Source organism: Pleurodeles waltl, chromosome 4_1, assembly GCF_031143425.1.
Source record: "Pleurodeles waltl isolate 20211129_DDA chromosome 4_1, aPleWal1.hap1.20221129, whole genome shotgun sequence".
NCBI classification, from domain to species: Eukaryota; Metazoa; Chordata; class Amphibia; order Caudata; family Salamandridae; genus Pleurodeles; species Pleurodeles waltl.
Genome location: NC_090442.1, coordinates 851,653,284 through 851,680,077, shown reverse-complemented (window position 1 = coordinate 851,680,077; position 26,794 = coordinate 851,653,284).

Sequence of the window (26,794 nt, the reverse complement as noted above, 5' to 3'; positions counted from 1 at the left end):
TAGCGTCTGAATTTTTGACACTAGTCTGGCACTTTGCAGGATTGGCGTAAACAATTCTGACACTAATCCTACAGACATTTCCTACTGCTCTGAACAGGTGTTAAAAGTGCACAAAAAAAATGGCGCAAGGAAATCTCCTAGATTTCCTTGCAACATTTTTTTGCCCCCCCCAATGAGGGGGGGCATACATTATGCCTGGCAGAGGCTTAATATAGCTCAAAGGGTTACAATGTGGCGCAATGCATGCATTGCACCACATTGTAAATATGGCGTGGCGTTTTTGGCCTTCTAACGCCATATTAGCAATTAGTGTCAAAAAATGATGCTAATGTGGCGTTGGAATGGCCCCAGGGGCTCTTAAATATGCCCCTTTGTCTCTTCAGTGAAGCAATTAGTATTGGATTCCAGGGAAGCCCTGTAAAAAAGTGACACCATTTATGTAAAGGATCAAGACTAGAGAATTGGATTTACTCCATCTTCCCCATTTATCTTCATTTGCTCAGAGAAGGAGCGCAGAGGCATTTCACGTGAAGGACGATTTGTTAGGAAGAAGATAAATATAATAGTGGGGGAAGATTTATTTTATGTGTCTTAGCGTTCTTTTACCAAATTCAAGGAAACCTGGGAGCCCTTTTAGGAAAGGGTGAGCAATCTGTAGCAAGACTGTAAAAAAGAACATCCACTGTTGTGATGATTCTTAAAGACAGTACAACCTTTTCTAGAATCTTTGTGATATCATGTCATGTATTTGTGTATTTGTTTAGTGTCCTCTCCTATGCCTCTTAATTGAAAAATAGAAACCGTTTCTGCTGTGTAATTTTGTGAAACACAGGTGCACCTCTGTCCTTGATAATTATGTACAATTGTTTGAATTGCAAGCAAATGCACTAGTCAAATAAGTCAGTTTGCAACTCCTGATTGTATAAATCATTTAACTGTAGATATTCTTCAATAATGAAGATGGAGCTTGAAACGTGCAAGAATATTATTATCTTTTCATAATTATATAGAAAAAGCCTGACCGGGAGCATGAAAGCATTGTGCATCAGTTGTGAGGGGGTTGAGTGGAAGGGGCGGGCGATAGACTTCCGAAGATCATGCGCATCATAGTGGGATTCTTATAGACTCACTAAAACCGTTGCATTGCATTTGTGACATTTTACTTTGTTGAACAAGTGCCAACGCTGGCATTATAACACAGTTGGTGTAGGACATCCTTTTTTATTTACTCGCTGGCATGTTTGGAAGTGTCAAATAGGAGGCGGCTAAGCACCTCCAAGTGTACATGTTCTACCTCTACATATGGTAATGATTTCCGAACCCTAATTGGTATATTTCACTTGGACTTTCATATAAGTTAAATTGGTAACAGAATAAAACAAATCGCACAAATGTTACAAAATTCAAAATGTCCCATGTGAGTCACAATGTGCCCTTCTTCCTACTACAAGGGATAATTTAAACCATAGCAGCCGGGCTTTTCAGCAGCCATGTGCCACTGCAAGCTGAGCTGCAGACTTAACGTCTGATTAAAACCATTGTGACATGTTTGGGTCTATGTATCACAGTAAATATGTTAACAGTAAGGTGTGCCACAAATTGTCAAGGTACAGGTACATAATATTTACAAGTGAAACATGCTCATTTCTGCACATGTAATTTACATGTTTCTGCAGAAAAACCAGTGCATAGGCTTCTTGTAGCTTTCCATTGACAAAGCTGCACCATGTTAAGAAACAAATTAGAAATGTCATACTTGTGGCATTTGTAAATAGTGGAAACCTAATTCAATAATGAATCTAGTATTATACTGCAATTGTCAAAAAATAATTATAGAAAGGTTGCTAAATTCTGGCGATTAGCTATGCTAGTTCTCCAATGCAGTGCTTTATGCAGTGTCTGTAATTAGATATCTAATATCACAGCTTTGCCAATGAAGGTGTGATCTACACATTCTCCATTTCCTCACATCCAGCGGGGGTACCATAGAGGGATGTTCACTTTAGCGCGTATTTCTAGATGGGGAGAAAATGGTTCCTAAATATATTGGGAAATCCCATAGGTGTGTTGGAAGAGCTTACATAGCTTAGAGTGTCTAAGTTTCCTTTCTCTGTTTTCAAATACTTGAGCGTACATAGCTTAGAGTGTCTAAGTTTCCTTTCTCTATTTTCAAATACTTGCAAAACAGTGCTTTCCATGAGTGCTTAGGCAATAGTCAGAAACAGTCCTGCACTGTTTAGGATGGAGCAGTGTGGAATCTCTTAAAGGAGGTGAATCGATGATTCCCATCAGCCACTGATTTGTTACCTTTAATACTTGTGACTCTCCCCATCTGTACATCAAAATCCTGCTTAGAACCGAAGATAAGAAGAGACTGTGAAAGGCATACCCTTATCACCTGAAAAAGAACAGAATTCAAGATACTTCCTCTCGATTTTTTGAGGAAAGGAGATCTGAGTTCTTGAAGTCCACAGAGAAATAAGAGACTCGGGGCATCTATGTAGAAACAACATCGGCCAGTAGGGCTAGAGTTTAGGTGAAACCATCCCTACATGGAGGACCTGAGATGACTAGCCCCTTGAAATCTGTGACCAGGGCCTCCAGAAGACCCTATGAAGATTACAGAGCAAATTGAGCATCCATAAAGATATTCTATGTTTAATAAATTTTAACTTAGAAAGGTTTTGACGTCTGGATAGCCCGCACAGTATCAAAGCTGCCATAAAAAGATGGGACTTCAGCTGCCACAGTTTCCAAATTTGCTCCACTTGAAATTTTTTAGCAAGGGGTTTGAAGATACAAAAGACTGCAAACGTTATTTGGTCTTAATATCTCCGTCTGACTTTTCCCCGGTGAAGGGTTTAATGGCTCTGAATAAGCTTCTTAGTTCGAAGATAAAACTAATGTCTACAATGAACCTCTTACCCTTGCACTACTTTCACTCCATCATCCACTGGCTACAGAGGGTGCCTGAATGTCAGTCCTGCATAGAATTTGAATTTGATAGGGGCATGCCTGAAGTCCCTTGCTTGCATTGCTCCATCCCAGTTGGTTTTGTGGGGTAGCTAGGTTCAGTCTGCAACTCACATTTATCTACATTGGATATGATCCCAAATTATTTCTTTCTGTGTGTGTTTTTTGCCATTTTATTTAAAAAAATCATAACTCCTGCCGCACTTTCTCTTAATGTTATCTTCAGAACAATCTACAGCAAAATTATTATTGACTACATTTGGGAGATAATGCAAGTGCAGGACTCTCGCAAGCCCCAGGTCCTGATTCAATACCAGCTGATATATATAAATGTTTAGCTAAAGAAATAGATCAACATGGAGATAACAAATAGGAACTATGAAAAGAGGTGACCATCACCATTAGACTGCCAGTTGTATTCCCCAATATCTTTGTTAATAGAAACCTTACAATATACTGTAGAATCTCAAACAGGGGACTAGCATCAGGACTTGACATGTTAGTGTCATTATTTCAGAATGGATGTGTTGCAGAATGAAACGATGTCCCACACAAACATGGCCACATGCTCGATAGAGCATGCAGAAACACAGATAGGCACAATAGCAATTTTGCCATTAGAGATAGAAAAGGTGTTTGTATGGGGGTCTTTACAGTTCTTGAGCAAGACAATACATAAAATAAATATTGGTCTTGGATTTATACATTGGGTGTGAATGGTTTATTTTGACCCAATGACTAATATTACTAAGTTACTAAGTTAATGGGAAGCTAACATCATCTATAAAGATCCATCCAGCCACAAAACAATGGTGGCAGCTATCTCTAACACTATATGCACTTAGCATAGAGTGTTGTATAAGAAAACTAGTGGATTTGGTTCCTCAAGTCATCTGCACTAATCTTCCAGGTTTAATATTTCAACTGACACAGACAATGTTGGATTTCATATCTCTGATTTGGATGCAACTGTAGAACGTACAGACCTATTGGCTTCTGAATTTGGTGCAGCATCTGACTACAAACTAAACAAAGAGAAATATAAGACATTTTTGTCAGGCTTAACAGACAAGATGTATTCTGCAGATTCACGCGTTGTCAGTAAGTCAGTTATTTTGGAGTAACCCTAACAAATAAGTATGAGCAAGGGGGGCGTAGCCAAGATGGCGGCCACAGCAGACGCGTAGCTCGGAGCTCCTTGCCACGCCCATCTTTTATCCTGCAGTTTTCCCCATCGCCCACCTGGGCTGGCTGATGCAAACTTGCCAGAGAACCTGGTACAGTGGATGGGCATCGTTGATTACTGGCCTCTGAGGCAAGGTCGGTGCTGCCTGGCGGCTTGTGGTGCAGTAATCAGACCCGGCGGGGTGCAGCAGGCCTGGCTGTTGACTTCAGGCACTGTTGCCCTGAGTGTTTCCTGGCTGCCGAGGACTTCAACAACGGCGGCGTGGAGGGAATGCCCAAGGACTGTAGGTGCCCATGCCTGTGGTTGTTCCATGGTGTGGGCCCCAGTGACCACTGAAGCTCACGCCTACACAAGCGAGACAGGCCCAGCTAAATGCATGAGATGCCAAGGCAAAGTGCAGTCAGTGCATGCCTCCAGAAGTACTTGCCCCGTGGCTGCAGTGAGGCCCTCTTCTCCACCGATGGCGGTGGAATCCAGCAGCAGGATTTAGGCTGCTCTCTGCCTGCCCTTTATCTCCTCTTCGGCCTAATTACTGAAGGTGAGCAGTTCAGCAACGGTGGAGTGCTTTGGCTGTCACTTTTTTCTGGCCCTTTACAAACATTGACTCCAGAGTGCATGGGGCTGCAGTGAGGATGATCACTGAGGCTGCGGTCAAGTGGAATCTTGGGCTCTAGCAAGGTGTACTTTGTGAGCCCAAGGACACCAACCTTCCCCTTTCAGGCTCTGCATTTGAGAACAGGCCATTCTCTCAGCGCACTGCCTTTTGCAACAACACTGAGGTCAAGGAGGATGTATTTTAGGTGTAGCATAAGAACCGTCATAGTGATCGCCAACCACCACCTGCAGAAAGGGTTATGTATGCTTTCATCTTTGGAGAGACCCTGTACTACCTTGTGGGCCCACAGTCACTGTGCACTGTATGGACTAAGACGTCTGGCAATTGTTCAGTGCCCTATGAATGACCCTTATGTTCCAGTTTGAGGGACACAGTTAGTCACAGCCTACCCTACTAATGTGTGCTCTCCATAGTCGCGCTGCCATGTTTATTGGGCTCACTGACTGTTCATTTGGATTTAAATGGCTGCCATTATTTTTGCCAATGATTGGGAGATGCACCTATTTGGCACCAGCTGGAGGACTTTTGTATGTCAGAGGTTCATAGTCTTCCTGTGCAATCGCTTGCTGGCCAATCCTAACCCTGCAGTGAGCTCTCCTGGCCCTTCGTGCTTTGCACATTTCTCTTTCAGAGATGTGCTGGACACAGGAGTGCATTTTGATCCCTCCTTTATCCTACTTGAGGACCTTGGGGCCCTCTGTCCCCAAACTTTGTCTGTCTTTATTTAATCCTGATACCAGTAGACCTAATACACTGAGATGCTGAAACCAAAAGGCACTAAACTGCCACCAGTAAATGTCAGACAAATGTTGGACAAGACCCTTGATAGTCTTCATCATCTTGAAGCAACACTCAACACTCACTCCGCTCAATTCAATAAGGTGCTTCAAGCCATTATAGACACTAAGGGCTGGATTATGAGCTGGCAGTCCTCGGACTACCAGACCTGCATTTACAGTCGGACCACTAAACTGTGGCGGTCTGACCACGACTGTACAACGGAGTGATGACGGTCTGAGTTGTACTCAACTAGGACAGCACTGAACTCAGTGCCTCTTGGCTGATTACAACTCACCTTACTGCCAGCCTTTCCATGGCAGTCCCCCCGCCTTGGAAAGGTTGGTGGTAAGGGTGTGCTAGGAGCCAGAGTGGGAGTCCCTGTACTGCCCAGGCCACAGCTTTGCAGACAGTGCTCATTCCAAGGGTGCTGGACGGCCCTCCTGTGCGACGACATTGGTCTTGGTTCCATGTGGAGCCGAGTCCAGAGCTGTTGCACAGTTTCCACTGGGCAGACTGGCAGAAACCTTGGTTTCCACCAGTCAGCTCAATGAAAGTTTGTAATGGGTCTGGTGAGGAGATTGCCAGCTCTGTGGCAGTCTCCTCACCACAAGTCTGATTGTTGGTTTTTCCAGATTGCCAGACTCATAATCAGGCTCTAAAACATCCTTGAAGCCTGTATCAATGCTGTCTCATTGGATGTTAAGCGAGCTGACCATCACAAACTAACTGACACGGTGGAGGAACTGGAATCCACTCTGGCAACAGAGAGACCAACAGTTGAAGACCTGCAAGAATGCCTACAACGTATAGAAGGAGAAATTGCTAATTTACACCACAGAGTGGAAGATGCAGAGGAAAGGTCGAGACAGAATAACATTAGCCTGGTAGGCTTCCTTGAACGTGCGGAGGGCCTCAGCGTCGAACTATTTCGGGAAGATTGGCTGGTAAAGACTGTCCTGGAGGGTAAAGCACAAACATTTTTCTCCTTTGAAAGGGCACACCACACGCCTGATGACCCCCTCCTCCTGGATTCCCTCCTAGCCAATTATTGCCCATCGCCACAACTATCAGGACTGTGACCTGTTGCTACAACAGTTCTGCATTGATTGAAGATCCCATATACTTAATTCTCCAGAAGACATTTGGACTTGGGTAAATGCCAAAGGGTGTGATGCATGCTCCACCTGAGGATTTGGCTGCTGGGAACTGGCTGGTGCCCAGAATCAGATGACGTAGGCGCTGTAAGACAAAACCAACAAAGAAGCAGACAGCAGGAGGAAGAGGCTCAAGAGATTTTGGATGCCTCACTCCACAAAACAAACACTTTTGCTTCTCTTCATCCTAAGCACCCATCGGAGTCAGGATTGGATTCATGTGGCTCTCTCTCCTCGATGAACCCCAAGATCAGCAGATGATATGTAATTGGGGCGCACCTGCCAATGTGGTGATTGAACTGAAATGGGTGGACTGATCATGAGCTCGCTGCCCAGGTAAGCAGCATGGCCCAGGGGCTGACTCTTGGTTTTCCTGAACTGGACCTACAGCACAGACATATTAGACTCTGTTACTATCACTTGAGACTTGGCCTGCTCCCTACTAGAGTACTCTGCATTGACTTGATTTAAGTGTTGTGTAGCACTTGCACTGTTTTTGGGGTTGTGTTATGGGCCCACTAGGTGCCAAGGCTTGGGATAGGGGAGTTATTCAATTGACATTTTTGATTGTTTTATTTTTTTCTGGATGGGGAAACGATCAAAAGAGAGGAGGGTTTGTGGGGAGGTGGTGGAATAGTATGGGTCCCGATCATCCCGAGGAATGTCATGCTGCATACATGGCTAACACCTTTCATGCCTTAACTTGGAATATCCATAGTATGTCGTCTCCGGTTAGGAGACACAGGATATATGCTTACTTATGGTGCAGACATATTCATTTTTCCTGTCTCCAGGAGACTCACCTAACCGCAGAGGAACTTAATAAAATGGATAGGCGTTGGAGTGGGCAAGTGTTTGGGACTCAGTATTCGGCTTATGCCAGGGGGGGTTCTTATTTGGATTGCTCCGAAGGTGCCCTTTGTGAAATCAAGAATGCCTTTTGATAAGGGAGGCAGTTGTATAGTGCTGGAAGGCACCCTGTATGCACGCCTCTTTTCCCTCGTATCCCTCTATGCACCTAACACTTCCCAGGGCATGTTTAAGACTCCCTATCCCCGACCATGCTGTTGAATCCCCAGGCACCATGGTTGGTGGGGAGGAAATTTGAACTGTATACATAACACTGACTTTGGTCACTCAGTACCCCCAATCCCAGGCACACTGACATGCAGACAATGAAACACTTCCAATGCTGGCCTAAGACCTCCACTTTACCCAATGTCTAGTGTCTGGGACACCCGAGGGAGGTGGAATACTCTTACTAGATCATCATGTCCATACCAGGCTAGATTATTTCTTATGTAATGTGGATTGCTGGCATCTTATTTGCAGTTCAGAACACCTCAGTAGGAGATTATCTGACCATAACCCACTGTTGGTCCTGTTTTAGTGCGGAGGGACAAGGGCCCATGTCCCAACATGGCGGCTTCAGACGGAAGCTCTGCGAGGCATACAGAGATGCTATGGCCAGACACCTCTACCTGTACTATGAGGAAGAATGGCAGGTTCCCAGGGTTTGAAGTAGGATGCTATGAAAGTGGTCATGAGGAGGCATTGCATTGCCACAACATTGGGAGTTTAGTCATCTCTCACCCTTAGTATTCTAACATTAGAGAACCGCTTATGATTCACAGAACTCGAGGCGATGTCAGCACCTGATGCCCGTCCCCGACTGATGGCCTTGTGGCGTCAATATCGAGAAGAGATACTAAGGCTTAGCTATTTGGGATATAAAGTATCCTTGTCCAGCCAGCATGCAGATAGCAATAAACTCTGACTCCATTGATGTGGTTGCTGAAGTCAGAGGTTTTCCAGAAACCTGGTGGGCGCCATACGTGATGATGCAGGTCACTTGAAAAATACACAGACGGACATCAATGAGGTGTTTGCTCAGTATTATGAGATGCTGTATTCCTCTCCTCTGGAGGCCTCATCGGCACAAATATGGGGCTACTTATGGGCTGTACCCCTCCCCCTCCTGACCCTTTTGCAGTTGCTGGACCTGGAGCAACCTCTTCAGGTAGAGGAGATTAATCTAGCATCCACCAGATGGTCCGCGATTGCCCAGGCATGGACGGGTTCCCTGTAGAATACTATGTGGCTTTGGGGCCACTCTCACTCCTCATCTATTAGAGCTGTGCTGTTAGGCACATCAACAGGGCACGCTGCTGAGATCTCTTCATGAAGCTTTCATAGTGGTGCTTCTGAAGCAGGGTAGGGACCCCCTTGAGGTGAGTTCTTATCACCTGTTATCAATGTTAAACATGAATTATACCATTCTGAGTAAAGCCCTGGCCAATCGATTGCTCCAGATGCTTTGCTCCCTGGTTCAGTTGGACTATTGTGGTTTTGTGCCACAAAGAGTGACACACTCTAACATCCAACGCTTATGTTATATCATGGATGTGAGGTCTGGGGAGGCCAACTTACCAGTGGCAGTCTCCCTGGATTTTGAGAAAGCGTTTGACATGCTCAGCTGGAATCACCTGCTTCAGGTGTGGGAGGTATTTGGGATGGCCCCTAACTTCATGGGTTGGGTCAAGCTCTTATATACTGCTCCGATAGCGTGGGTCCACACAAGCTGTCAGCTCTCAAGATCATTTCCTACAGCCAGAGGTAACCGTCAGGGGTACTCTCTCTTTCCGGTGCTCTTTGTGCTGGCTATGTAGCCTCTCGCTGCCATGCTGCGTGTCAGGGGTCCTCTTTGGGATATTAAGGTGAGAATAGATTGGCACATGGTGCCTTTATATGCAGACAGCGTATTGGTGTACCTCAGGGACCATGCCGAATCACTACCATTCCTTCAAAAGCTGCTTGATCTCTTTGGGGAGATGGCAGGCCTCAAGATTAACTGGGATAAATCTTGTATTTTTCCCTCTGTGCTGGAATGCACCTGAGCGCATGAAGAGCTGAGTAGGATGCTTCCCCTGGAAGTTCGACATCTTCTGATAACTCAGAGTAACTGTATATCACAAGCACAAATACCAATTTGACGGCAATCATGGTAGGGTCTTGGCCTCGATTCGCCAGTCCATGCATTTTTGGTCCTGATTGCCTGTTTTTGCCTATGGGTAGGGCTTAGGTAGTGAAGATGCTCATTCTCCCGAAGATTTTATACTTCTTTGCAGCTTTACCAGTGATACAACCCAGGTCCTTTTTTCAAGCCGTGCAGAGCCCAGAGTCTGAGCTTATTATGGGACGTGCTCAGAAGTGAGTTTCTCTCCCTGGCACTGGTTTTCTTTAAACTCCTTGTAGCCATGAACTGGAAAGCCTCTCACCCTCCCAATACCATGACCTCGGTACAGGTGACCTACAAATGGGCTCTGGTGGAGGTGAATGCCATGACACATGATCATAAGGTACGGGGAGGAGGTGGAGCAGTCACGATGTGGGATACCTACGTTCTAAAAATTGTTTGATAGTTTAAAACCACCTCCCCCTCGGGTTGTGGACCTCAACACAGGAGGCCAGATAAACACCTAGGTTGACCCCTTGGTTGGCCTAACTGCCTCCATACACATGTTTCCCAAACACCTGGAAAGAACTGGCGTTTCCCTGAGTGGAAGCACATAAAGGGTCCTTTCTCTTCTTTGTTCCCCCAGAGACACTCACTCACCCACACCCCTCATGCTACAACATACATGCACCATTTAAATCTACACGGTCCCCATTAGCTGCATCGGGGAGCACCAACCAGATCATTTTAAAAGATATTGATTTTTGGTTCAATCTTGTGCTAAAAACTTGGCTACTCCTGTACGAGACATGATGATGGTTGGGATTCTATCCTGAGGTTTTCCCCTTATCTACTTCACATCATTTTATACCTCTCGGGGACCTCCATCACAATGTGAAATATGTGAACACACTCTGTCAATTGTCAAGATATGTAGATATCCTTGTTGTACAAGCACATATTTATGAAGATTCCTGAATCTTTTATTATGTGCAGAGACTTTTGGATTGAAAATGCCAATAAAAAAATAAAAAATAAATAAATAAGTATGAGCAAGCACTGAAGGCTAACTCTAAACAGAAGTATGAAGAATGTATAAGGAAATCAATTTGCATACCAACCTCATTAGCAGGGAGGATAAATGGCAATTCTGCTCACGTTTTACAATTGTTCTGTTCTTTACCATTATGTGTCTTGAGGGATTTCTTTTATAACTGAAATGGCTTCTCTAACTGCAAAGTGAAATGGAAGGGTGGCCTTTCCCAGACTGGCGCCTGTACCACGGGCTTGCTAAAGCTAAACAGCATTATTTTTTATCACAAAAGATTTTATTGTCTGCCACTGATTATGCCCATGGCAAAAGCTGTATACTGTTTAACTCTGATATCTCTCAATTTTCAAGAAGATAAATTCAAGTTGTTAACCTTATTTAACTAGGTATGGGATAACAAACCCTGGGCCTCACGGTTATGTCTGCAACTTTTAGATTATCTTTCCTGGCAGGAAGCACAACTTTGGAATTTAAAATACTTTTTTTCAGTTCTTCAGATTAAAGCATTTGAGATGTTGAAGAGAGTTTGCTATCATAGAGTTAGCCTTCTTCAAATATCCACAAAAAATAGACTACTGAGTAAATACTCTCTGGCTCAGAGGGAAGCATTTCATATAAAGTCATCTATTATGAACCTTTTTTCTTCTGACAGCTCCAACTATTTTTCAATTCGATAAGGAATTTCTACAAGAAAGAACTTGCCAGATTGGGCAGCAAATGGTCTGATGTTGAAAAAATGTTATTGCTACCTTTGATGTCACAATAATCATCTATCTGTGACAATCATTGCATTTTTGTATTTGCAGTCCTAATATATTAGCTGTGAAGTGGTGCACTGAAAGCCTATATTAAAGCACATTCACTGTAGAATAGAGATTTTGAATAATGTGGTATAGCCCTTAAACTACATGTATAACCAAATAATTTGATTCCATATGCTTCTTTATCATGTTAATAGTCTGCACTAAAACGATAATGATAATGATTTTCTGAAAAGTAATGTTTTAAATGTTACATGCAAATATCAAACATGCAGACCTGCATTACAATAAATGGAATGTATTAACAGGGTTGTTTTGTTTTACTTGAACACTGACAAAGCTTATTAATGATGAATTCATGATTTGAATGTTAAACGTGTCTTGCTTGATATAAAAGAATGTGCCATTTTAATTTATTTTAGTTAGCCTAAGAAATGCCTGCGAGGCCCTGTTTGATAAAACATGTAGAAAAATGCTTAGTCATTCTTGTTAACATGACTTTTCTTTCAGACTTCTTTCCCATGAAATGCTAGCTTGGAAGTAAATGTCCTATTGTTTTACAAAGAATGAGCCTGAGAAGGTAACCTTGATCCCAGTACATTGAGGAACTGTAGAAATGGACTGTATACAATTGTTTTATCCCATGCAAATGAGCTAAGATGGATGCCTTTCCCATGACGGTAATGGGAATCTTTCCTGATATTTCAAATGACTGTCATGCTGTGAACGTTGATTGGACACTTGAATCTTCTGATGGAATGTCAAGCAGCTCATGGACGAATCATCAGTTACTTTGGACTTTAATATACTGTTCCCTATCTGGACCAATTGTAGTCTCTCTCTAGACCCCACCTGAGCACTCTGCTTGCCATCCTTGCCATGACATTCTTTCTGGATCCCCATGGACTCTGAGAAATACAGACATTTTTCAGGCTTTGCTGAGCCTTAGAATTTTCCCCTGACCCAAGGAGAAGACTCTTGACCATGCTTCTGAAATGCTGACGCCTTCCCATTTCTTCTACTTTTTGCCATCTTTTGTTAGCCATCTTTTGCCCCAGATATTGTTTTTCCAAATTCTTTTTGTCCTTTTCTTTTTACTTTTTGTCCTCACATGTTTTAGCCCAGTACATGCTAATTTGTGACTTGCTAATCTGTAGGAATTTCCCTTTGGCCTAGCTAGCTAAATTTGGGATAATTTTAAGTTGTCCTCATGTTTAAATGAACTGAGCAGCACTTGTTTTCTACCCATCAGAATAACCTTTGCCGGTGTCGAATGATTTTGTCATTTGATGTTAGTTCCCTTGGATCTTTTTCATCACCTTGGTCGACCCATGGTGATTCTATATCTTTATAATCTTGTTTTGACAATCATTTACACATCTTTGAGCCTGAGTCTGTAATAAAACCCTTAACTTCATTTTTAGATGAGGTTTCCTTGAAGAGCCACATGGGTCATACTGCCATTTAAATTTGTGTTGTTTGAAGTTTTGATATATTTCTCCTCCCCTTCATGCTGGGTGAAAAATGTATTGATCTTGTTTAAAGCATAACTGAGAAATGCTTTATCAGGTCTAAAGATCAATGTACATGAGAGAAGCTCTTTGGAGAGTACATATGCTTACAACAGTCTGATGAGGGATCTACAGTACAGGACAACTTTTTATTTTTACTTTACTCTTGTCAGGATTTCTAAATAGAGCGTCCGACTGAGGCTTGTGTCTCTGGTGGGCGGCTAAGATGGCCAACAGAATTATCACGTATGTTTTATGCCTGCCTTGCACATATTTTTGGTAAACATATTTTAGGCATTACATTTTATGACAGGAATAAATTGCAAGCAGCTACTATTTTTTCTGAGCTAATGGGTTGCTATCACAAGAAATTGAATTTGAACATGGAAACATAAGGAGACTCCTTCTTTTGGGATTGATTGAAGGGTATAGTGAGACTCATACCTTCAATTAAAAAGTGGCATAGGCCAAAAGCAATTTGAAGAGGGTGAGTTTAAATTGTATTTTTTACTTTTGATTGCATTCATGCCCTTAAGGCCACTGTTTTCTTGCTGTAGTTCTATAAATATTTAGGATATATTTCATATTTTGTGATAGCTTTATTTTCTGTTTGGCCCATGGTGTTGCCTAATAGTGCCTTGAGATGATGGTATTATAGTTGTCTTCCCAAAAGGACTACTCATGTTGTCAATGAAACAAAGCAACGTCTGGTAATGCAATTACATTTATCTATTCAAGTGGAACAAACCTTCCATGTGCATAGCTAAGAGTAAATTAAGAGTTCCCACTGACTAGTTTGTATAGCAAAGGGAAAAACAATCCCAAGAAAATGCAATCCCTCTGCCAAAAAGAGAAATTGCCGGAGGGCCAGAGTATTTCTTACTCGTAGGCACTACACCTCACTCACCTACATGGATGTCATTTAGGGGTTGCCAGGTGTTGTGACTACAACCCTTGGCTTGCCACTTACGACCCTTGGCACTTCCTTTCTGACCCCTGACATCAGGGGGGTAAGATCAGTGTCTGAATTAGAGCACTAGTTCCTCCATAGCTGGCCATTACAGATGTCTGTTGGGGCGCCATTCTTGTTTTCTATCAAGTTTTTATTAGACTAAAAGTGAAGAAAATTGTTTTTTTTCATTATTATTGTAATAGAAATGGAGTACAGTTAACCGGATGAAGACTTTCCCTGGCTGCTGAGGTACGTAAAATATGCATTTAAATGTATGTTGTTTGCTTGTTTGCAGGTGAGAGTGTATTTATGTGATAGAGTGTGTATGTGTGAATGTGTGTGCGTGTGAAAGTGAAGATCAAAGGGTGTGTGATGTCTTTTCCCCTAACCCTGGCAATTTGGAGAACTGACGTCTATGCTCATTGACAGCGGTTATGACCAACTGGTGACTCCTTTGTATGGTCTGGCTTGACAAAGCAGCTGTCTTCAGACAGTTATGTGAGTATCACTAAAGCGGGGCTTTGACTCCTACCACAAGTTGGGAGTGTGTGCTTCCACAAAAAAAGTGTTTCCCCTCCACACAGCTATAATCATTATGTTTATCCAGCATCCTGAGCTTGCACGTTCATGGGTATACACAACAGCTGCTGGGGGGAGGGCATTTATTAACCTATGTAGATTTTTAGGTCTGGCTCGACAGTGCAACTGTCACCTGACCTTTTCAGCGACACCAATATTCTACAGTTCTTTGCTTCCACACAAATACATATCTATTCACATACTATTCACTTGTAATGCTTCACATTACCACACAACATTCCAGTACAGCCAGACGTATTGGCATTGCCACTGCTGGTGATCTTCATGTTCATGCACAGACACATCCAATGCTTCTTCCATGTGATGTGCTCCGCCTTTCTCCCACCCCTTCAGCCACTCCAAGGCTCTCCTGCTTGGTTTGCTCTTCTGCTAGGGTTCCTTTCCATCTACCCAAGGTACCTTCTGCTCGAAGGTGATGTTTGTCCCAAATAGGGGCCATCTCACTCTAATTCCTGATAGAGACTTTTTTCATTCCCTGACTTTGATTTAACAACCAACTGAATTATGGGTGCTGGAGTCTTTCTTTGCTTTCATAGAATTAATTCTGCTAACAGACCTGAGCAATTATTAGTAAGTTAAAAGCCCAGGCAAGAAGACAGTCGGCCTCATTACTAGGCTGGCGGTCACAAGACTGCCAGCTTCACGGTGGTGGTCAGACTGCCGCAGTTGTGGCAGTCTGACCACCACATAAGAGTTTGGTGGCAGACCCGCTTATAGACCGCTGTCCCCACCAGGATCAAAGCTCCTGATGGCTGACGGCGGTCCTTGTAATCAGCCAGGACGGCGCTGAACTCAGCACCACCCTGTTGATTACAATCTTGTTCTCCGCCAGCCTTTTCATGATGGTCTCCTCACCATGAAAAGGCTGGCAGAGAACAAATGCAGGGGCCTCCCTGCTCAGCACTATCAGAAATGTACGTTGTCTGCTTTGCGGATAGTGCGCATTCCGAGGGTGCTAGTCAGCCCCCTCTTTGCTACGAGATAGCACTCGGCTCCTTTTAAGGGAGCCGAGTGCTATCTCAAAGCACTGTTCCCGCCAGTCAGACCGGCGGGAATACTCTATTTCAAGATTTCCACCGGTCAGCCCAGACAGGTCGGCGGAAACCTTGTAATAGGGTGTGGAGGACAACACCGCCATGGTGGTGGCACACTCCACACAGGTTTGGCAGTCCTGCATTGGTGTCAGGATACTTCAATTCGATTTCCTCAGAAGCAGAAGATAACTCCTCAGTCCCGACCCGAGCTACTCACAACAAATTTTAATCCTTCGTGCTGAGTACCCCGGAGGGGGAAAGGGGAATGGGATGGTAGAGAGACTGCCACAGAGATGATGAACGCCAGTACTCAGTCTGCCTCTTCACATCTAAGATTGGATGCAGCACCTGCAAGAGTCACAGTCGCAATTACTAGGGACATACAACATCAGTTTTTCACTTTCTACTCTCAACACTTAATTCTCTTTAATTCGATTATTTCTTCACTCACCCTGAGTTCTCTGTAGCCTTGCTTCTCTCTATGAATGATAGCTCTTCTTGAAAAATGCTTATTACTGATTCTGGAAGAACTTCTCAACCTTTGTTAGAGATTGGTTTTATGTTGCTATATATATATATATATAGTTGGTGATCATGCGTTCTCCAAATCAGCTGATGTTATTTAATTTCTCCTGTCTTATTGTGACTTCTGTCAATACTTGTATTTGTAAATGCTTGTTTATTAAAGTTTGTTTCTCCTTTCTTACTTCAGCATTTGCTGATAACTTGTATTTGTAAATGCTTGTTTATTAAAGTTAGTTTCTCCTTTCTTACTTCGCCAACTGTCAATAACTTGTAGTTGTAAATGCTTGTTTATTTAAGTTCGTTTCTCTTTTAAACTCTATTTTGGTTTATTACCATTGAATTTGTAAATGCTTATTTGTTAACAGTTCGTTTCTCCTTTAAACTTGGCCTTCGTTTATAACCTTGACATTTGTAGATACTTGCTCTTTTAAAGTTCGTTTTTTCTTTGACTTTAATATCTTAAACAAGAACCTAATAAACATAAGGTTTATTCATACATCAACTCTGTAGCCTTGCCGACTTCCACGGGAACGGTCTACTATCAAACTCTTCGAATAAACCTTGACAATATTCATCCGTTTTCTGTAATATAATCTTCAAATGTAATTTTACCTCACAGGAGTTTCTGCTCTGAAGCGCCCTCTCTCTCCACACAGCTGATTCCTGTCAGACCACATGGGTCATACTGCCATTTAAATTTGTGTTGTTTGAAGTTTTGATATATTTCTCCTCCCCTTCATGCTGGGTGAAAAATGTATTGATCTTGTTTAAAGCATAACCGAGAAATGCTTTATCAGGTCTAAAGATCAATGTACATGAGAGAAGCTCTTTCGAGAGTACATATGCTTACAACAGTCTGATGAGGGATCTACAGTACAGGACAATTTTTTATTTTTACTTTACTCTTGTCAGGATTTCTAAATAGAGCGTCCGACTGAGGCTTGCGTCTTTGGTGGGCGGCTAAGATGGCCAACAGAATTATCACGTATGCTTTATGCCGGCCTTGCACATATTTTTGGTAAACATATTTTAGGCATTACATTTTATGACAGGAATAAATTGCAAGCAGCTACTATTTTTTCTGAGCTAATGGGTTGCTATCACAAGAAATTGAACTTGAACATGGAAACATAAGGAGACTCCTTCTTTTGGGATTGATTGAAGGGTATAGTGAGACTCATACCTTCAATTAAAAAGTGGCATAGGCCAGAAGCAATTTGAAGAGGGTGAGTTTAAATTGTATTTTTTACTTTTGATTGCATTCATGCCCTTAAGGCCACTGTTTTCTTGCTGTAGTTCTATAAATATTTAGGATATATTTGATATTTTGTGATAGCTTTATTTTCTGTTTGGCACATGAGGTTGCCTAATAGTGCCTTGAGATGACTGTATTATAGTTGTCTTCCCAAAAGGACTACTCATGTTGTCAATGAAACAAAGCAACATCTGGTAATGCAATTACATTTATCTATTCAAGTGGAACAAACCTTCCACGTGCATAGCTAAGAGTAAATTAAGAGTTCCCACTGACTAGTTTGTATAGCAAAGGGAAAAACAATCCCAAAAAAAAGCAATCCCTCTGCCAAAAAGAGAAATTGCCGGAGGGCCAGAGTATTTCTTACTCGTAGGCACTACACCTCACTCACCTACATGGATGTCATTTAGGGGTTGCCAGGTGTTGTGACTACAACCCCTGGCTTGCCACTTACGACCCTTGGCACTTCCTTTCTGACCCCTGACATCAGGGGGGTAATATCAGTGTCTGAATTAGAGCACTAGTTCCTCCATAGCTGGTCATTACAGATGTCTGTTGGGGCGCCATTCTTGTTTTCTATCAAGTTTTTATTAGACTAAAAGTGAAGACAATTGTTTTTTTTCATTATTATTGTAATAGAAATGGAGTACAGTTAACCGGATAAAGACTTTCCCTGGCTGCTGAGGTATGTAAAATATGCATTTAAATGTATGTTGTTTGCTTGTTTGCAGGTGAGAGTGTATTTATGTGATAGAGTGTGTATGTGTGAATGTGTGTGCGTGTGAAAGTGAAGATCAAAGGGTGTGTGATGTCTTTTCCCCTAACCCTGGCATTTTGGAGAACTGACGTCTATGCTCATTGACAGCGGTTATGACCAACTAGTGACTCCTATGTATGGTCTGGCTTGACAAAGCAGCTGTCTTCAGACAGTTATGTGAGTATCACTAAAGCGGGGCTTTGACTCCTACCACAAGTTGGGAGTGTGTGCTTCCACAAAAAAAGTGTTTCCCCTCCACACAGCTATAATCATTATGTTTATCCAGCATCCTGAGCTTGCACGTTCATGGGTATACACAACAGCTGCTGGGGGGAGGGCATTTATTAACCTATGTAGATTTTTAGGTCTCCTCTACAGTGCAACTGTCACCTGACCTTTTCAGCGACACCAATATTCTACAGTTCTTTGCTTCCACACAAATACATATCTATTCACATACTATTCACTTGTAATGCTTCACATTACCACACAACATTCCAGTACAGCCAGACGTATTGGCATTGCCACTGCTGGTGATCTTCATGTTCATGCACAGACACATCCAATGCTTCTTCCATGTGATGTGCTCCGCCTTTCTCCCACCCCTTCAGCCACTCCAAGGCTCTACTGCTTGGTTTGCTCTTCTGCTAGGTTTCCTTTCCATCTACCCAAGGTACCTTCTGCTCGAAGGTGATGTTTGTCCCAAATAGGGGCCATCTCACTCTAATTCCTGATAGGGACTTTTTTCATTCCCTGACTTTGATTTAACAACCAACTGAATTATGGGTGCTGCAGTCTTTCTTTGCTTTCATAGAATTAATTCTGCTAACAGACCTGAGCAATTATTAGTAAGTTAAAAGCCCAGGCAAGAAGACAGTCGGCCTCATTACTAGGCTGGCGGTCACAAGACTGCCAGCTTCACGGTGGAGGTCAGACTGCCGCAGTTGTGGCAGTGTGACCACCACATAAGAGTTTGGTGGTAGACCCGCTTATAGACTGCTGTCCCCACCAGGATCAAATCTCCTGATGGCTGACGGCGGTCCTTGTAATCAGCCAGGACGACGCTGAACTCAGCACCACCCTGTTGATTACAATCTTGTTCTCTGCCAGCCTTTTCATGATGCTCTCCTCACCATGAAAAGGCTGGCAGAGAACAAATGCAGGGGCCTCCCTGCTCAGCACTATCAGAAATGTAAGTTGTCTGCTTTGCAGACAGTGCGCATCCCGAGGGTGCTAGTCAGCACCCTCTTTGCTACGAGATAGCACTCGCTATCTCAAAGCACTGTTCCCGCCAGTCAGACCGGCGGGAATACTCTATTTCAAGATTTCCACCGGTCAGCCCAGACAGGTCGACGGAAACCTTGTAACAGGGTGTGGAGGACAACACCGCCATGGTGGTGGCACCCTCCACACAGGTTTGGCAGTCCTGCATTGGTGTCAGGATACTTCAATTCGATTTCCTCAGAAGCAGAAGATAACTCCTCAGTCCCGACCCGAGCTACTCACAACAAATTTTAATCCTTCGTGCTGAGTACCCCGGAGGGGGAAAGGGGAATGGGATGATAGAGAGACTGCCACAGAGATGATGAACGCCAGTACTCAGTCTGCCTCTTCACATCTAAGATTGGATGCAGCACCTGCAAGAGTCACAGTCGCAATTACTAGGGACATACAACATCAGTTTTTCACTTTCTACTCTCAACACTTAATTCTCTTTAATTCGATTATTTCTTCACTCACCCTGAGTTCTCTGTAGCCTTGCTTCTCTGTATGAATGATAGCTCTTCTTGAAAAATGCTTATTACTGATTCTGGAAGAACTTCTCAACCTTTGTTAGAGATTGGTTTTATGTTGCTATATATATATATATAGTTGGTGATCATGCGTTCTCCAAATCAGCTGATGTTATTTAATTTCTCCTGTCTTATTGTGACTTCTGTCAATACTTGTATTTGTAAATGCTTGTTTATTAAAGTTTGTTTCTCCTTTCTTACTTCGACATTTGCTGATAACTTGTATTTGTAAATGCTTGTTTATTAAAGTTAGTTTCTCCTTTCTTACTTCGACAACTGTCAATAACTTGTAGTTGTAAATGCTTGTTTATTTAAGTTCGTTTCTCTTTTAAACTCTATTTTGGTTTATTACCATTGAATTTGTAAATGCTTATTTGTTAACAGTTCGTTTCTCCTTTAAACTTGGCCTTCGTTTATAACCTTGACATTTCTAGATACTTGCTCTTTTAAAGTTCGTTTTTTCTTTGACTTTAATATCTTAAACAAGAACCTAATAAACATAAGGTTTATTCATACATTAACTCTGTAGCCTTGCCGACTTCCACGGGAACGGTCTACTATCAAACTCTTCGAATAAACCTTGACAATATTCATCCGTTTTCTTTAATATAATCTTCAAATGTAATTTTACCTCTCAGGAGTTTCTGCTCTGAAGCGCGCTCTCTCTCCACACAGCTGATTCCTGTCAGACCACATGGGTCATACTGCCATTTAAATTTGTGTTGTTTGAAGTTTTGATATATTTCTCCTCCCCTTCATGCTGGGTGAAAAATGTATTGATCTTGTTTAGCATAACCGAGAAATGCTTTATCAGGTCTAAAGATCAATGTACATGAGAGAAGCTCTTTGGAGAGTACATATGCTAACAACAGTCTGATGAGGGATCTACAGTACAGGACAATTTTTTATTTTTACATTACTCTTGTCAGGATTTCTAAATAGAGCGTCCGACTGAGGCTTGTGTCTCTGGTGGATGGCTAAGATGGCCAACAGAATTATCACGTATGTTTTATGCCTGCCTTGCACATATTTTTGGTAAACATATTTTAGGCATTACATTTTATGACAGGAATAAATTGCAAGCAGTTACTATTTTTTCTGAGCTAATGGGTTGCTATCACAAGAAATTGAATTTGAACATGGAAACAGAAGGAGACTCCTTCTTTTGGGATTGATTGAAGGGTATAGAGAGACTCATACCTTCAATAAAAAAGTGGCATAGGCCAGAAGCAATTTGAAGAGGGTGAGTTTAAATTGTATTTTTTACTTTTGATTGCATTCATGCCCTTAAGGCCACTGTTTTCTTGCTGTAGTTCTATAAATATTTAGGATATATTTCATATTTTGTGATAGCTTTATTTTCTGTTTGGCACATGATGTTGCCTAATAGTGCCTTGAGATGATGGTATTATAGTTGTCTTCCCAAAAGGACTACTCATGTTGTCAATGAAACAAAGCAACATCTGGTAATGCAATTACATTTATCTATTCAAGTGGAACAAACCTTCCACGTGCATAGCTAAGAGTAAATTAAGAGTTCCCACTGACTAGTTTGTATAGCAAAGGGAAAAACAATCCCAAAAAAAAGCAATCCCTCTGCCAAAAAGAGAAATTGCCGGAGGGCCAGAGTATTTCTTACTCGTAGGCACTACACCTCACTCACCTACATGGATGTCATTTAGGGGTTGCCAGGTGTTGTGACTACAACCCCTGGCTTGCCACTTACGACCCTTTGGCACTTCCTTTCTGACCCCTGACATCAGATCAGTGTCTGAATTAGAGCACTAGTTCCTCCATAGCTGGTCATTACAGATGTCTGTTGGGGCGCCATTCTTGTTTTCTATCAAGTTTTTATTAGACTAAAAGTGAAGAATTTTTTTTTTTTCATTATTATTGTACTAGAAATGGAGTACAGTTAACCGGATAAAGACTTTCCCTGGCTGCTGAGGTATGTAAAATATGCCTTTAAATGTATGTTGTTTGCAGGTGAGAGTGTATTTATGTGATAGAGTGTGTATGTGTGAATGTGTGTGCGTGTGAAAGTGAAGATCAAAGGGTGTGTGATGTCTTTTCCCCTAACCCTGGCATTTTGGAGAACTGACGTCTATGCTCATTGACAGCGGTTATGACCAACTGGTGACTCCTTTGTATGGTCTGGCTTGACAAAGCAGCTGTCTTCAGACAGTTATGTGAGTATCACTAAAGCGGGGCTTTGACTCCTACCACAAGTTGGGAGTGTGTGCTTCCACAAAAAAAGTGTTTCCCCTCCACACAGCTATAATCATTATGTTTATCCAGCATCCTGAGCTTGCACGTTCATGGGTATACACAACAGCTGCTGGGGGGAGGGCATTTATTAACCTATGTAGATTTTTAGGTCTGGCTCGACAGTGCAACTGTCACCTGACCCTATTTCAGCGACATCAATATTCTACAGTTCTTTGCTTCCACACAAATACATATCTATTCACATACTATTCACTTGTAATGCTTCACATTACCACACAACATTCCAGTACAGCCAGACGTATTGGCATTGCCACTGCTGGTGATCTTCATGTTCATGCACAGACACATCCAATGCTTCTTCCATGTGATGTGCTCCACCTTTCTCCCACCCCTTCAGCCACTCCAAGGCTCTCCTGCTTGGTTTGCTCTTCTGCTAGGTTTCCTTTCCATCTACCCAAGGTACCTTCTGCTCGAAGGTGATGTTTGTCCCAAATAGGGGCCATCTCACTCTAATTCCTGATAGAGACTTTTTTCATTCCCTGACTTTGATTTAACAACCAACTGAATTATGGGTGCTGCAGTCTTTCTTCGCTTTCATAGAATTAATTCTGCTAACAGACCTGAGCAATTATTAGTAAGTTAAAAGCCCAGGCAAGAAGACAGTCGGCCTCATTACTAGGCTGGCGGTCACAAGACTGCCAGCTTCACGGTGGTGGTCAGACTGCCGCAGTTGTGGCAGTCTGACCACCACATAAGAGTTTGGTGGCAGACCCGCTTATAGACCGCTGTCCCCACCAGGATCAAAGCTCCTGATGGCTGACGGCGGTCCTTGTAATCAGCCAGGACGGCGCTGAACTCAGCACCACCCTGTTAATTACAACCTTGTTCTCCGCCAGCCTTTTCATGATGGTCTCCTCACCATGAAAAGGCTGGCAGAGAACAAATGCAGGGGCCTCCCTGCTCAGCACTATCAGAAATGTACGTTGTCTGCTTTGCAGACAGTGTGCATTCCGAGGGTGCTAGTCAGCCCCCTCTTTGCTACGAGATAGCACTCGGCTCCTTTTAAGGGAGCCGAGTGCTATCTCAAAGCACTGTTCCCGCCAGTCAGACCGGCGGGAATACTCTATTTCAAGATTTCCACCGGTCAGCCCAGACAGGTCGGCGGAAACCTTGTAACAGGGTGTGGAGGACAACACCGCCATGGTGGTGGCACCCTCCACACAGGTTTGGCAGTCCTGCATTGGTGTCAGGATACTTCAATTCGATTTCCTCAGAAGCAGAAGATAACTCCTCAGTCCCGACCCGAGCTACTCACAACGAATTTTAATCCTTCGTGCTGAGTACCCCGGAGGGGGAAAGGGGAATGGGATGGTAGAGAGACTGCCACAGAGATGATGAACGCCAGTACTCAGTCTGCCTCTTCACATCTAAGATTGGATGCAGCACCTGCAAGAGTCACAGTCGCAATTACTAGTGACATACAACATCAGTTTTTCACTTTCTACTCTCAACACTTAATTCTCTTTAATTTGATTATTTCTTCACTCACCCTGAGTTCTCTGTAGCCTTGCTTCTCTCTATGAATGATAGCTCTTCTTGAAAAATGCTTATTACTGATTCTGGAAGAACTTCTCAACCTTTGTTAGAGATTGGTTTTATGTTGCTATATATATATATATATAGTTGGTGATCATGCGTTCTCCAAATCAGCTGATGTTATTTAATTTCTCCTGTCTTATTCTGACTTCTGTCAATACTTGTATTTGTAAATGCTTGTTTATTAAAGTTCGTTTCTCCTTTCTTACTTCGACATTTGCTGATAACTTGTATTTGTAAATGCTTGTTTATTAAAGTTAGTTTCCCCTTTCTGACTTCGACAACTGTCGATAACTTGTAGTTGTAAATGCTTGTTTATTTAAGTTTGTTTCTCTTTTAAACTCTATTTTGGTTTATTACCATGAATTTGTAAATGCCCATTTGTTAACAGTTCATTTCTCCTTTAAACTTGGCCTTCGTTTATAACCTTGACATTTGTAGATACTTGCTCTTTTAAAGTTCGTTTTTTATTTGACTTTAATATCTTAAAGAAGAACCTAATAAACATAAGGTTTATTCATACATTAACTCTGTAGCCTTGCCGACTTCCACGGGAACGGTCTACTATCAAACTCTTCGAATAAACCTTGACAATATTTATCCGTTTTCTGTAATATAATCTTCAAATGTAATTTTACCTCACAGGAGTTTCTGCTCTGAAGCGCGCTCTCTCTCCACACAGCTGATTCCTGTCAGACCTCAGTTGAAGTGCAAAGCTTCCAGCTGGAGAGCTCGTAACCTAGCAACCAACCGATTGCAAGACTAGGACTGTAACTAACCTTCAGGACTCACAGCGGCCATCTTGGATCTTCTCTCCTTGATTCTTCCTTTGAAATAAGCGCAAGATTACTCTGCAAACCTTCTTTCAGTTTGGGCTTTGCTGTCTCCACTGAGGATATCTCTTTGCTTTTCTCATGCACTTCTTTGATTTGACTTGGCAAGTTTGTGTGGTCATGACAATTGGAATGCCAAACTCGTAATGAGCACCAGTGCCTTTGAAGGCATTTTGCAAGGTGGTCACCCAGGTCCCACTAAATGAGGGGGCTAGTGTCCCATGCCAGGCCTGAGATGTTCACCCTGTCAAGGCTGTTGAGCTCTCGTCCGTATTTATTTTGTAATGTATTGCCCAGTGTTTATTATGTGGAAAAGTGAGAACTTCAAGTGGCAGAATGCCATGCAATGTCATCAGGCTAGCCAAGAGTTAGTCATTTTTTTTCACTCAGAGATCTGAAAACAAGTGGGTGTAACGAGTTCACCTAGTTGTGTTTTATTTGCCATGCATCATAGTACTTAAAATAAGTTAATAATGCAAAGTGCCCCCCCCCCCAGACCACCAATATCATGCCTGACAGCACAATGCTGTTCTGGCTTCTTATGTAGTCACACTTTCATTGCTAATATTTTTAAGCATGTTCTTCAAATAAAACACACCAAACTACAAATTAAAAAGTTAAAAGTGCCGTTAGCTAGGAAGTCTAGACTTAAAGGAAGTGAACAAATGATATGGACCTCCTTGTTAGTTATGCCACAGTTCTGAAAAGTGAAGTGCAATAAAAAAAGGCACATAGTGAATCAAGTACAGCTTCCTAGGAAGTACATCATATCCTCTTATATTGCTATTTCCTCGAAACAAATCTTGCTAAATTTTCCTCTTACGAATTTTTCTTCTGATCCTTTGGTATTCAGCAACTTCCAACCTCCTTTTTGCATTTTCCAGTTAAAATACTAGAAAAATCTGGGTTTCATTTCATGTGTTATGCAGAAAGCACGCAGCTGCTACTATTGTTTGAACAGTATGTCCAACTTCCAGATTGCATATAAACTGCTGCTGTCTGAATGAGCAATAACTCCTTTAATCTGAATGTCGAGGAAATAGAAATCTGATGCTTTCTGAGCACAACTACCTTTGCTCTGTGCCAATGGATTTCTGAAACCCCCACACCTACCGACTCCATCCGTCTTCTTTTCTGGCTACTTCTATACACAAGCTCACAGTTTATCTTCATCAGAATCTTTCTCTTTTCAGTCAGACGAATAAGATTTTCTCCTGTTTTTCTCCATTTCAAAGTACTACTAAAATTCTTCCATTCCTTCCCTTTGAGTCACACCATCGGGTTGTCCAATCAACCATTCTGAGCCTCCTTGGGTGTTTGGAAAAAATATCAGAAAAAATGTCCTGCTTGAAAAATATCATGCCCAAAAAATCACCTCTCAACCGTACCTGTGAAGCCACCTAAAGCTACTTTGCATTGCTTTGGATGGCCTCATAGATATGGAGTAAGACAAAGCAGTGCAAGTGGCTGCTTTGCTTTATTCTGTGCCAAGGAGGTGTCTCATGGGCGTTGTGGTGGGTTTTCCCATGCAACACCCATGGATTTTGATGATGCCCCAGATTTACTTAATCACATAAACCTGGGCACAACCAAAACCTTATGCCTCCCCAGAGCAGGCGTAATGAAAAGAAATATTTTCATTTCTCCTAATTTTTTCCTATTTCAATGTGTGCTGCAGAAAGAGAAAAACACCTCACACCATTTTTTTGAGCAGGAAGGTGTCCCTTCCTGCACAAAAACAATTTTGCATGCAATTTAAACACACTTTGACCATGGTACAAGGGTGCCTGCATTGGTGCTAGGCAGCCAATTGTGCGCCACCAAAGGCAGAAAGACAGGAATGCATTGCATTTTGTAAATACAATGTATTCCTGCCCATTCACTTTGGTACAGTCCAGCAAGAACACTTGCGGCGCTCTCTTATGCCAAATCCCCAAAAATATAGGCCCTTGTTTTTAGTGCTATTTTTAATATAATTGTGTTTAATAAGGATGTAGAAAATATCATTATATATGATATCATTTTTTAGTTTAAATTAGTGTGCAATTAAATGTCGTTTTTATTTTATGTGTTTATTCATTTTGAATTTGTTTTTAGTATGAACTTTTTTTATTTATAAAATTGTTTTTTTTATGTGTGTAAATGTCTAAAATGAAAGTTTTTTACATTTACAAATTTGATGTTAAAAAAGATGTATTGTAATGTTTGTCAAATAAAAATTAAATATCATTT